This window comes from Dreissena polymorpha, chromosome 1, assembly GCF_020536995.1.
Source record: "Dreissena polymorpha isolate Duluth1 chromosome 1, UMN_Dpol_1.0, whole genome shotgun sequence".
Lineage (NCBI taxonomy): Eukaryota > Metazoa > Mollusca > Bivalvia > Myida > Dreissenidae > Dreissena > Dreissena polymorpha.
The window spans coordinates 24,463,420-24,476,405 of record NC_068355.1 but is presented as its reverse complement, the minus strand read 5'-3'; the positions used below and the strand labels follow the sequence as shown (position 1 = coordinate 24,476,405).

The window sequence follows — 12,986 nt, the reverse complement described above, 5'->3', positions numbered from 1 at the left end:
CATGATAGTTATTTCGTTTGCTCAAACCACAATAGGTGCTGTCAGCCGAATATGGGTTTTTCACATCAATCGACCGTGTTTGTCGCTGTAAGGAGCCCAATCTGGTTTGAAGGCTTATTATTATATGACATAAGATTGTAAACGAGGAGATCTTGAACAATATAAAACAAATGATAAAGTTTCAATAATATTCGCATGTAACACATAACTACTTTTTTATCATTCAAATACAGGGTAACACTGCAATTTTAAAATATAAATGCTGCTTAAGTTAAGTTTCTTCTGAAAATGAGTCATCATCATCATCATTATCATCAAACATTTTCGAGAACATGATTATTTCGCATACTATTCACATTAAATTGAGTATAAAAGAAAAACGATTAATGAGTTTGCACAACTTTAGTTTTGAAAAGGTTTTTTGGTGACTTTACATTTAATACAATGTTCTAGTCAAGTTTTGAAAAAAACAACATTGTAATGATATAATGTAGTTTGTATTTCCGATTGATTAACAGTATTTTAGAACAACATACAGTAATGGAACAGTTTCGAAATAAATAGAAAAGTACGAAATTCTAACTTCGTAATATATACGGCTTTTAATCTCTGAAAACGACTTACAGACGCAGTAGATCAGGCAATCCAATGAAAGCATCGTCGGGTAGAAATTCTATCGTGTTGTTCAATAAATCCCTAGAAAAACAAAATCAACTACAATACAAACGGGCTGATGGTGGTGGTGGTGGTGATGGTGGTGATGGTGGTGATGGTGGTGGTGGTTGTGGTGGTGGCGGTGGTGGTCGCGGTGGTGGTGGTGGTGGTAGTGGTGGTGGTTGTGGTAGTGGCGTTGGTGGCGGTGGTTGCGGTGGTTGTGGTGGTGGTGGTGGTTGATGTGGTCGTGTTCGTGGTTTCGTGGTCGTGGTGTTTGTGGTGTTCGTGGTGGTGGTGGTTTTAATTATCACATTTGCAGTTTGTTTAGTAAAGGGAAATTATTTGACCAATTTTAACTTAACATTCAATTATCTTTCAGAATATTTGTAACGCTAAGTGTTTAAGTAATTTATGCAATGTATCGATTTTATGTCCGAACATCGATACGAATGGAATCTGTATGACACTTTGATAGAGAGAAACAGAAAAATAGAGGCATAGATATGTACCACATAAAACAGTTAAAACGTTTTTCGGTACTTACAAGTGCGTTGTAGCGTTGGACAGAGAAAGGGGTATGGTCGACAGTAGTTGTCCTCTGCATTCTACCTGATTTCCATTGCAATAACACTTTTCTGGGCACTGGCCTCTCGAGATATCCGTCCACAGCGAAAGAATCAACGCAAACATGCACGAGAGGTACGTACAAATCATAGTCTGAGGTGTTATCTGAAGAAAATCAGTATTGCTTGGTTTCAGATGTTACCAATATTTTTTATTATATACACTAGTATGGTCAGCTTATTTACACGATGTTTTTATTAATTTCAAAGATTTAAGCACATGTGACCTTGTAAAGCGATAACCAATGTGTTGCCTATGATGCAACGTATCCACTTGTAATTGGCTATACAGTTTATTATTGCATAAACTAAATCTATATTTCACTCTGGCGGATTGCAGTAAGTTGGCAGAAGGAGGGCTTGAACTGGAGAAATCGTGTATTAACAAGGCGATTCCATGCGCAGTTACTTCCCATGTTGTCAATGGGATTTGGATACAATTAAGTTATTATGAACTTTGTTAATAACTCCAGCCGTTCGACGACTTTCCAAGCATAAATGGGAAACTGAATAAGTTTCCTCATGCATGCAGGGATAAAGGCAATGAATATTTCAATCCACTTTTCATATTATACCATCTGCACTCTCTTGACAACAGCTGTATTTATTGGCAACGTCAATGGAATAAATGTTGTTTACTCCACACTTTCAAAAGTCGATGCTGTAAACAAAATTAAACCATTTACGTTTCACTTGTATGCTTGGAATGCTAAAGTGACAGTATGTTGGCAGTATTGATTTTTATAATATTTTGTTTCAACAAAAAAAGATTGACCTGTTCAACAGAAACATCTATTAAAACAATGACTTATTCTGACGATATATTTATCCGTCACGACCAGTAAATTCCAAAATAATTCCACATTTCTTGCTTTGCGCGGCTGCATTCCAACTTTGCATTTATCCACTGCTTAAACACATTTTAAATCGAAAACTGCCTATCCAAAGGTAAATTTTCGTCAATTCTGATGATAACCGAGTTAGGCATATGTAAAACACAACATTGAACTGTATGGCGTCATATGAAATAATCGAAGTATTTTGTTGATGTCGAATGACTAAGACATATTGTTTTCAAAGTTATTTTACTTTATTTTGATATGTGTGATTTGTTTATGCAATTATATAGCAAATACACATTTTCTCGGAAATAATCATCTGCAGGCGCTCTAAAAATCCGTAGGAACGAATTTTTCGTATGCCCGCAAATGATCATGCCATAGAAAACGTGTATTATCCCTATAAACAAAAAAAAATTAAAAATATGTATCAAGTACAGTACGAAGTTGTGCAAGACTAAGTGGATATACGAAAAACAGGTACGGAAGAAAGAAATCGACAACAGCAAATGTTGATTCCTGTTTCCAGTAATTAGGAGAAGATATATCGTTGTTAATTGAGAATACGACGTAAGCTATTCTCAAGTTCTATGTTTCAACACTTAAATAGTATGCTATTTATTGTAAGATGCGGGTTATTTCCAAACAGATTATTCAAAGAAATGTGTTCCCCTGACTAAGTAAACGAAAAGGTTGACAGTTTTAATTTTTAGACACGATAGATGAGGACTTTTCACTAGTGCTTTTCGGAAAAGGTCGTTATTTAGAAAGTTGAAACGAAAGTCAAATCGTGCGAACCTTTTCAATATTGAATGTTTCAGATGTTTTTTTTAAGATTTTCGCCAAAGAGACTTTAAAAGAAGCCACCACTGCAAGTCTGGCGAAAGGGCATTATACTCTTGTAAAGCTTTTTTTTTTTAATGAGCATTTGTATGATTCACTTCTTGCCTAAATAATAATAACGGATTTGTTGTTTCTAAGGTTGTAAAAAGATCTTTTGATAGATATTGGCGACATATGCTGCGTTTTACCTTGCAATATGAAATACATGTAATTTGTTCTTCTGCTTTCGAATTAAACGTGTTCTGAAACTTTCATTGTTTAATAGACACTTCATAATAAAAAATATAGCGGCGCCGGTACATATTATGGCTGCCTCATTATGTACAGATTATACTTATGTTCTTAATTCGTTCGAGCAGTTACTCCAGACTGCGTAATGAAATTAAAGAAGCTATCGGAAAAAATAAATATACATTTTGTTTAGATTAGACCTGGAATAGTCTGTTTCGGAGACCTAAAAATGCCTATAATTCGCCATGTTTTTTATATATACAGAATTCATGAGAAAGTATTTTAAAGGAACACTCATAATTTTCAGGAATACTGATACAACGCATAATTTAAAGCCCATAAACGAAAGCTGTGTTGAAGTTCAGTTTTACTTTTTGTTATCCAAATTCTGACAAACTTGTGTTCCAAAAATATCATTTTGACCAAGGCTTGAAGATTACTAGCTGAGCAGATATATGCATTGTTGAGCTTTTTACCGTGGCACGCAATTTGCTAAATTGGTCAACCCATAATACAAGCATTTTAAAGTGTGAATCTATCAACCTCTTAAACATTAAAAAAAACGTTTGCATCGAGTTTCAAATAACAAATTTAAGTGTCTCGTGGAGTTGAAATAGTACGTAAATGTCAAGGAATAAATAACTGCCAACGGAACAAACTTTGCAAAACAAAACTTTCGCAAACACAAGTATCATTTTTCTTTCAGATTTGCTTCTTTGTGATAAAGCATGCGATAAAAGTCTTATCTTCTATTAACAATTGATTAGTGTTGCTAACAAAATGCCTTTTTTCATTGTGAACTTTTTTTTTAGCAAAGTTGGTGCCCCCATGGGATGTTTCTGTTTCCCATGGGACTTCTTGATTGTCCCACGTTTTTGTAATTACATGAAAATATATCGAATTGGATTTTTATAAAATGAGTCGTTTTGTGCTAAGTAATCGATATTAAGCACATTGTTCTGTGTAAGGAATTCCGGATTACTCTCTGTATGTTCAAATGGCACATAAGTTACAATTATGGTTAAAACCTCACAGAATTTCAGGGTCAGTAATCCTGCATTATATAGTCCGGAAAATATATAATTCAATACCGACATACTCAGTTTTAGTTTCAATATGAGAAAGCAAACGTTGCCGAAATAGTATAGTGTCACAATGAGAGGCAAATCGTTTAATAACCCAACCACAAATGTTTGCCGTACTTGGTCAGCGCGTCTAGTAATCGTTCCTGAACGCCTAGATAGGCTGCCCTTATTTAAAGTTTGCTATTTTGAATTTAATTTTGAAAAAAAATCGTGCTAAAATGTGCCATTTACAATTCACAACGAGATTTTAATTGCCCCTCGATCTTATTTCATATGCGACCATCACATATATAGTCCACACAGCCTGCGCATCTCTCAGTCTGGTTCGGAGATACATTATACGACCATAACATATTGGGTGATTTTTTAGCGAACAGCATCGCCTCTGAACAGACTGCGCAAACGCACAGGTTGGGTTTAAGATACGCTAGCATTAAACGCATAAAAACCATTTTCGCATGACACGGCTATGAACGTGTGATTTAAATGTGTCGAAAGAAAACTGCGTGTAAATCAAATATTAAGATACAATATTTCGTTGGTGATATATAAATATAAGATACGCATAAAAAACTGACATATGACTTGCTTATTATTAGTTCGAAAAACTGTGTATGAAAAATTTGCTGTAGTAGTGGAGTTTATTAGTTCACCGTACTATTAATCATAAACAGATTGTCGCCATCCTACAAATGCATTAAAATGTTTCTGAAAATATTTGATGCGCCAAAATAAAAGTATAAAGGCAGGGCTAACTAATGCTTGACATTGGAGACGAAAAGACAGGCAAGGGCCATTTTTTTAAATTCTAGGTAAGTAACGTCGTGCAGTTTTTAAGTCTCCGTCACCAATGTAACAAAAACAAATTCGAAGAAATCCATCTGACTGACATGTCGTCAAAATAACAACCAGTAGATTAAATAGAAACGCATATCCATGTCTTTAGTGTATAAGAGTTTTACAACACAGGTTATTAGACAAATGAAGTACCAGCTTAGACACAATAAAACACGTATAATCAAATCACATCGGAATATGAGTTTACTTAAACTTAAAATACTTACATAATTAAGTAAAAGGTGGAACTTAAATATGCTACTGTTCCGTCTACTTAGATAATGGCCAACATACATATCACTTTGCATAATGGCTCAGTGATCAGCGTTCAGTGGCGTAGTTAGAGATTGAATGACGACATCAATGTTTTCTATGTCCATGGCTTTTAACTAAATTTCGAGAGCAAAACCATTTTCAGATAAGAACACTTAAAAATTTATTTAAATCATCGAGTACATCATTCATTATGACACGAACAGAAAGAACCGCGTGCTTCTTTCAGGTGCGTTGAAACTATAGTTAGTTCCCTTGTTCGATTAAAAAAGTGTGAAACATTCATAAATTGCGTTTTAAACTAGTTCTAATAGCCAGATTCTTACTTGAAAAATAGTTCCTACATGATACTCCCGTAGAAAGTATAATAAAAATTAATATTATAAATAATAATAAATAATGAATAATAAAAATAAGTTATCAATAGTTATGAAACATTGCCGGCCAACGCTTAGATTGTCTTCAGGGTGCAAAATCAACGAGGTTTTGAGAGGTTTACGCACGGGCTGGACATAATGTAATCAAACCATTAACTTTTGCAAACAGCTGAAGTTATTGAAATGCATTTGCAAAAAATCTATAATGCATAAAAGACAGTGTTGCAAAAATCTATAATTCATAAAAGACAGTGTTCTTGCAGTTTGTGCCGATATCTTAAGGAATACGATTATATCCTTGAATACGTCTTAAATCGGTGACAAAATGACACGTTGCATGAAACTAAGCGTGTGCAATGAATGCAGCATGAATGGAATTTTTTGAACAAGAACACATTCCTATTAAATAAAGTAATTCTGATGTATTCTGCATTTCCATAGGCAACATTAAAATAGGTCGTTTGGTTGAAATCCAGAAATTATGTGTTTAAAAATGTCAATAATGTTAAAAGGTGGAACCCCAAACAGTCACTTGATTCAATACCCTTGTCTTATTTAACATGTAACATTTAAGTCAATGTTCACTGTCAGCAAGATACGACAACAGCGTCCACATTTGTTACCATTTAACAATGTAAAATAAATCCTTGTAGTACGGAGCGAAACAGAACATAGCTTTATTTGTTACACATGTCGCATAGTAAATGATACATTTATTGTGACAACAAGTGAGGAAATACCGTAGATAGAATATAGGTATTTTTTACAAGACAAATGTAGTGTTATAGTGTTCCACAATACTAGAACTTCTCTTACTAGGAAAACTTTGATATAGTCGCGGTGTTTTCACAGAACCGGGACAACTTGCATACCTGACAATCAAAGCCTTCTTAAGAAGACTGAACCGGTCTGAGGATGGGTTAATGTCGTATGTCGAACCATGGGAGACAATGTTTGTTTAGTATTTGTTATTTCTGTATAGTTGTATTTCAACTGCATTTGACAACCAAATGACATATTTATAAAGGGTGATTGCTTTGTTCATAAATTTGCACAACAAGTTAAAAGGTGACTAATTGTGCATAAATGTGCATTATTATAATTTATAACAATAACCTCAGCTTGCGGTATGACACTACCGACGCTCAAGTATGCTGGTATGTTCTGTTAAACTGGCGGATGTTTAAACATTTGTAGATGATATAGTGTATATGTATGTATAAGGATATTATATGCTAACACTTGATTAGAACACTGCTTACGCATACTAACACAAACGCATGTACGGTATGGAGCAGGATGACCACGACCTGCACATACCCATGGACGAGGTAAATAAAGTATCATTATCGAAAAAAAACTGGCGGAAATGAGACACGGTGTTAATAGTTGTCAGGAACTGCTATTGCTAGGTAAATATGTATCATAGCTTATATAACCAGACTAAAGGGAATTTTCAATATCCTGAAAACCCCGTTTGTTGTCATGCATATCTACAGCCTATCATAGCAGCATCTTTGTTACATATTAACATGACTATGGCGGTGATTGTATAGTGCATGCAAATGCCATAAACTGCAGCATATAAAATGTTGTCGTTGTTATTTATTTAAGTTTAAGTTAATTTAATTATAGATATATATTCATAATTATACATGTATATTTATTATTTATATTTTATTATATTTCACTTTAGTGTTTCCTAATACAAAATGTCACCATGGGAAGAAGGCTCCTTTTACTTATTAATATACACAATGTCCTTTTATACATATAAGTAACACATCTCGGTCCGGTTACCAGTCATTTTTAAAATCGAGTTGTGTCGTTCGCAATACGACACCCTCTCTTTATTACCCGAACGAACCCACTCGCGTGGAAAGATGGCGAAATTCGATATTTGTTAAAACATTTGCGACGATTCTTCGCTTTATGTTTTTTAATATTATAAATTGCATAGCATATTCCATTATTAAGATATATATGCGCGATTTTTTGTGGACTGAGCCATAAACCCCAGGAAATCTGATACCTTGTGAGCACCGTAATTCCATTCGAGCAGCGTGGTGTATTTCAGCATGAGCGTACATAGGGTAAGTAAATTGAAAAAAGTTATAAAAAGTCCCATTTGAAACAACTGTGTATTAACATTGATAACATAGTTATTGGCATACATTTGGACAAAAAACCTGACATATTTTCTTAAAATATGAGCAAAATGTGTCTCACTGAAGTAGAAGATTGGGCAAAATTTGTCATGTTAAGGAATTTAGGGGAGAACACCTGCTTTAATTTGCAAGCCACAACAATAATAAAAGGATTTGTACAAACTTACAAATTACCTCTCAGCAGGGTTTCTCCAGAAAAGTACTTATTATGGGAAAAGTTGCGTTGTTAATGACCATGTTGGAAAAACATTGATACCATCTGGAGAAGACCAGGAAACCTTATGTGAGCAGTGACGTTTTTATTCTTTTTTGTGACGAAAAATCTCATTTCCAGCCATTGTTTTGCAGAGGCTTTTAGTAAGTGTATCGAATGGTATTACAGTGTTCTCAAGGTATCGGATTTCTGGGGTGCTTCACTAAAGGAGAAACTTTTTCTTTCGTGTCGAATCATCACGTTGCAATGTGTCATGAATATGTTCAAGCAGGAATGTTTATGTTTACATTAATAAAATAACACGATACGATCAGCAGATATATTTCAATGTTATCAAACAACAACTATGACAGAGCACCGGCAACACAATCATCACTTGCCTCATTCGACTTAACAACAGCACGATCACCATAAAAACGCTCAACAAACTTTCTACATCTGTCTACGCATGTCAGGCCCGTACGCAGGTGGGGGACGGGGGACTCGTGAGGCCGCTCAACCAACCGACCCTCAGCTGGCTGTCAAGTTAGGAATTTTTTAATGAAGTATCTTCTGCAATTGGTCACTCATGAAAGGGCCCACAGTACAATTTTCTTCATTACGAAAGAGGAATTTTTTTTTTTATTGTCCCTGATTAACAATGGGATTTTTGCTATTGTACTCGCCGGTGTAGATAAGGCTGGCAAAGGAAAGACAAGCAGCGAATGGAAGTAAACGATACAGGAGGTCGAGGACCTGAATATTGCTGACGTTAATAGTTTGTGAAAAACAAATTATGTTGGAAACAATTAAAGAGGCGATATGGAAAATTGTTCATTACTTTGAACGTGCAAGTTTCTTTTTCAAAGTGCAAGGCTCGTAATTACGCCAAAAAATCAATAGACCGGAACGAAAGTCATACTTCATCCGAAAGTAGTGTAGGCAGACTCACACACCAGCTATCAGGCCAATATCTGAAAGCGTTTTGAAAAAAGTGTGGATACTGAAATGCCGGACAGACGGACAGTTGAACTGCCATAAACCACCCTACCAGGGGCATAATAATCAACTGAATCTGAACGAGTTGCGAAAAAAGCCCTGATGAAAACGGCTAAGGTAGTGAAATTTAAGCCCAGGGCCCATAACTTCGTCAAAGATCAATGGGCCGGAATTAGTTTTACACTTTATCGTTCGGTCATGTAGGTAGAATCGCGAACCAAAAATCAGCTCAATATCTGATAAAGTTCTTAAAAGAACACGGTAAACTTGTGTTATAGAAAAAGTTTTAAGGTTCAATCTTATGTCCCAGTTGTTTACAATTTTGATGTTTTATCTGCGTTGATGGTGGTGAAAGTAAAACTGAGTAGCAGATGATAAATATTGTATTATGAATTTACTTAAAAAAATTAAAGGAGGCTTCCAATCAAAGAGCAAATAGTATTTTGGTTATGTGTCAGTCATACTTTATGATACACTTATTCAAAAATTTTTTTGATATTTTTCATCAATTATCACACATTTCTAAAAATGTTGTAAACACCAATATTTAAAGCATAATATTTCAGAAAGGTGCTGATTTACTTATTATATTCCATACATTTATATTATAAAACGATTGTTAGCAATCACCTTGAAAACTGCAAATTAGTAAAAAAAAATAGGATGATGATGATGATAATCAGGGTTCTACTAAATAAAACAACCAATCAAAGCACGCGTTACATTTCACGCGCGCTATTATATCTTCCTTTGAATTTTAAATTCTACCTCAGGAAGATGCAATTGTTCATGCGAATATTATAGCTAATCAGGGCACTTCAAGAAATAACAGACATTCAAAATCTTAAGATTCCACGCGCGCTGTTTAATCTTCAATATTTGCAATGTTGAAGATAGCATCTTGATATATTTATGAATTTATAAATGTTGACATTAATTCAATGCTTTACATTGTGTAGTCATTGTCGTCTTTTGTTATCAGGCCGTGGGGAAAATGAATTTTTGTTATTTTGACGTGTGGTGTTTTAACTGCGCTGATTATTGAAAAAATCGTTCATTTAGTGATGCAAACATGACATTTTGCATAAATAACCTTTAGGTACCCTTTTCTTTAAAAAGCACGTTAGCCACTTGAAAATTCAAAATGGCGGCATTTTTTCAAGATGGCCGCCAATACTCTGTTTTTAGCAACAAGTACTAGAAGGGTCAATATATGAAAAAATAACTTCAAAACCCAAATAATGATACAAAGGAAATTTTAACTGATCCTGGTAGGGTAGAGGGTCCTTTAAAACATATCAAAAGATTGCCACAATCGGACCACCGAAAAGTTTGTTTTTTTAAGATGACCGCCAAGATGGCCGCTAATTACCTATTAATGATCATAACTATGTAACTATACAATCAGATTTGATGAATGTGTTGTCTAAACCTAAGTTTATAGGGGCAAAGAACACATAAAGATCATCAGACATTGTTTAAGTTTACAATAGTACACACAAATCCAACATGGCGTCTAAAATAGCCACCAAGATGGCCACCAAAACCTTAACATTATCATGAGTATATAAATATCCGCTGAAATTTGATTATTTTGGTGGCTATACATAGGTTTCAAGGGGCACAAAACACATTAAAATCTGTAAACGTTATTTAAGTTTATTATATCACAAACAAATCCGACATGGCGTCCAAAATGGCCTCCAAGATGGCTACCAAAATCTATAAATGATCATAACTTTGTAACTTTCCACTCACAATTGATGATTTTGGTGTCTATACCGAGGTTTCGAGTGGCAAAGAACACATAACGATTGTCAGACATAGTTTAAGTGTAAATCTCACATGGCGTCAAACGACACAATACGAAGGACCACAAGTCCATTACTTTTGACATGATGATTGTTATGTGAAACGCCATAGTTTGGACCTGCCGTGATTTTTGGATTTTGACAAGAGGATCGATATTATTCAGCTTTATGCAACATTGCAGGGAATGATGCGTATCTTGCACCAGAAAATACTGTTCCCTGGACTGCAATTGTCATTCAAATTCTTTCCTATGACTAATATGTACAATGGGAAAAAAGCGTGCATTCTGTCAACATAAGCCTTAGTTTGCATCCTTGCCACAACCTTCACACCATTGTAATGTTTGACTATTCCTTGTATTGAAAGGCTGCCGAAATCAGCATTGATTCGCCACAAAGCAGTTTAATGTGTTGATTAGAATTTGGGATGTTTCATTAACGTATGAACTTGTGGGGGGGGGGGGTGGGCAAAGGATCCCTCATGGCAGAAACCGCTCGCATTAACATACTTAAGTCAGTCCATAGAGAACATGCGCAAAATTGTGCACATTGTGACACGAACAACTGTCAAGAGGGCTTCAAGGGGACCATCTTCTTGTTGAAAAGTGCATACACAGCCAGCTTACAGCCGAAATGATCCAGGAAGATCCAGACATTCAGATACTGCTGGACTGTGCAAAGGATTTGTAACATGACGCTAGCATATGAAATGTTATGCGATTTATATCAAACCCGAGAGAGCTACAGAGAAGAAGAAACATGAACTTGCCCAGACCTCAAAGACAAGCATAATATGTCTGGATTATCAGCTTATTATAAACAATTTAAGGGTGTTGATAAAAGCATATCGTACTGGGTGTTGGCTGATGCATTAGCAAGCAGTGCCCGATTTGCTATCCATCTTTGCTGCAAATAAGCGACCTAGAGGAAACGCACCCACACGTTTATCGAAAGTTCGGTATATTGTTTCACGTCGTTTGTAGGAGCCATCAGTGCTATGCTGGTATCGGACGTGATCTTGTCATTGAGCACACATTGATGATGTGTTTATAGAGCACATGCTGTTTAACTCGCGGCAGTGAAATGGCCGAGGAAATGAATACCCCTTGGACCCTATCTGCATTATCCGAGCATAACAGTGGGATGCATGATTTAATAGATCTGACCTATACTTTAATTTCACAACACGAAGTTTCAACTGAGGCGTGCATCAAAAGGGATTCTTTTGATCTATAGAAAAACAGACACAGATTACAACCTGCTCTCCATACACAGCTAACCCTTCTCTGAGAAACATTGTCTATAAGATAGTGGCTGGGTCAGATGTGAATGTTCATGCAGTTGAGGCGGTTTGGAAAACGATCCTAAGAAGTATCATAGGAAAGTCGGTCTTAAAAATTCACGAGACAATACAGAGCCAACGCTCTTAGGAATTGCTAGGCTGTTAAGATTGCTTCTGACCGTGCTTTTTATCCTTCTCTTCTGTTCCAGCGTTTCCTGGTGGTGTCCAAATCTGGAGATCCTTCCCTTGCAGTCGTATTTGTCTTTTGAACTGATCTCCCATCTTGTTGCCTTCTTTGAAGCCAAGAACATACTTTGTACAGCAGATAAACCTCAGATCGCTCAGGCAATTTGAGAGTATGCTATAGACACGTCATGTGAGGCTGAGATGAACTGTATTCATGAAACAGATGCATGATAGTGGCACTTTGCTGCATCCTTGACCATGGAGAAGGGTGACAGATATAACGTAATAGCCTAGTCTTATGTAGATTCATAGAAAATGCATTAACACAAACGACAGTGGGGTTCGATGGCTACGAAGACGGTCATTATAACAAAGACAGCACGCACAGAAGACGATGAAACAAACGTGAATCATATTGTGAGTTTCAGCAAAGAAACAGAATTCTCGTGTTAAAAAAGAAGACTTTTTGTCTCGTGACAGAAACAAGGCCGGCATGATTGCTCTGGTCAGCACAACTCTGCCTTGAATGGGATGCTATGTTGTTCTGTTTTTAGTGGATGCAGACGTTGAAGTTGTTAAAGAAAC

General features: G+C 35.8%; 1 long non-coding RNA gene across 1 annotated transcript in view; it reads right to left on the bottom strand.

Moving 5' to 3' along the window:
• Positions 1–623: 623 nt before the first annotated feature.
• Positions 624–12,986, bottom strand: part of LOC127868130 (uncharacterized) — a 42,180-nt gene continuing 29,817 nt past the window's right edge. The window contains exons 2-3 of the long non-coding RNA XR_008043893.1: positions 1,199–1,383; positions 624–696 (exon numbers count right to left, since the gene is read on the bottom strand). This is a non-coding gene — a long non-coding RNA (uncharacterized LOC127868130). The remainder of the gene's footprint in view (positions 697–1,198; positions 1,384–12,986) is intronic.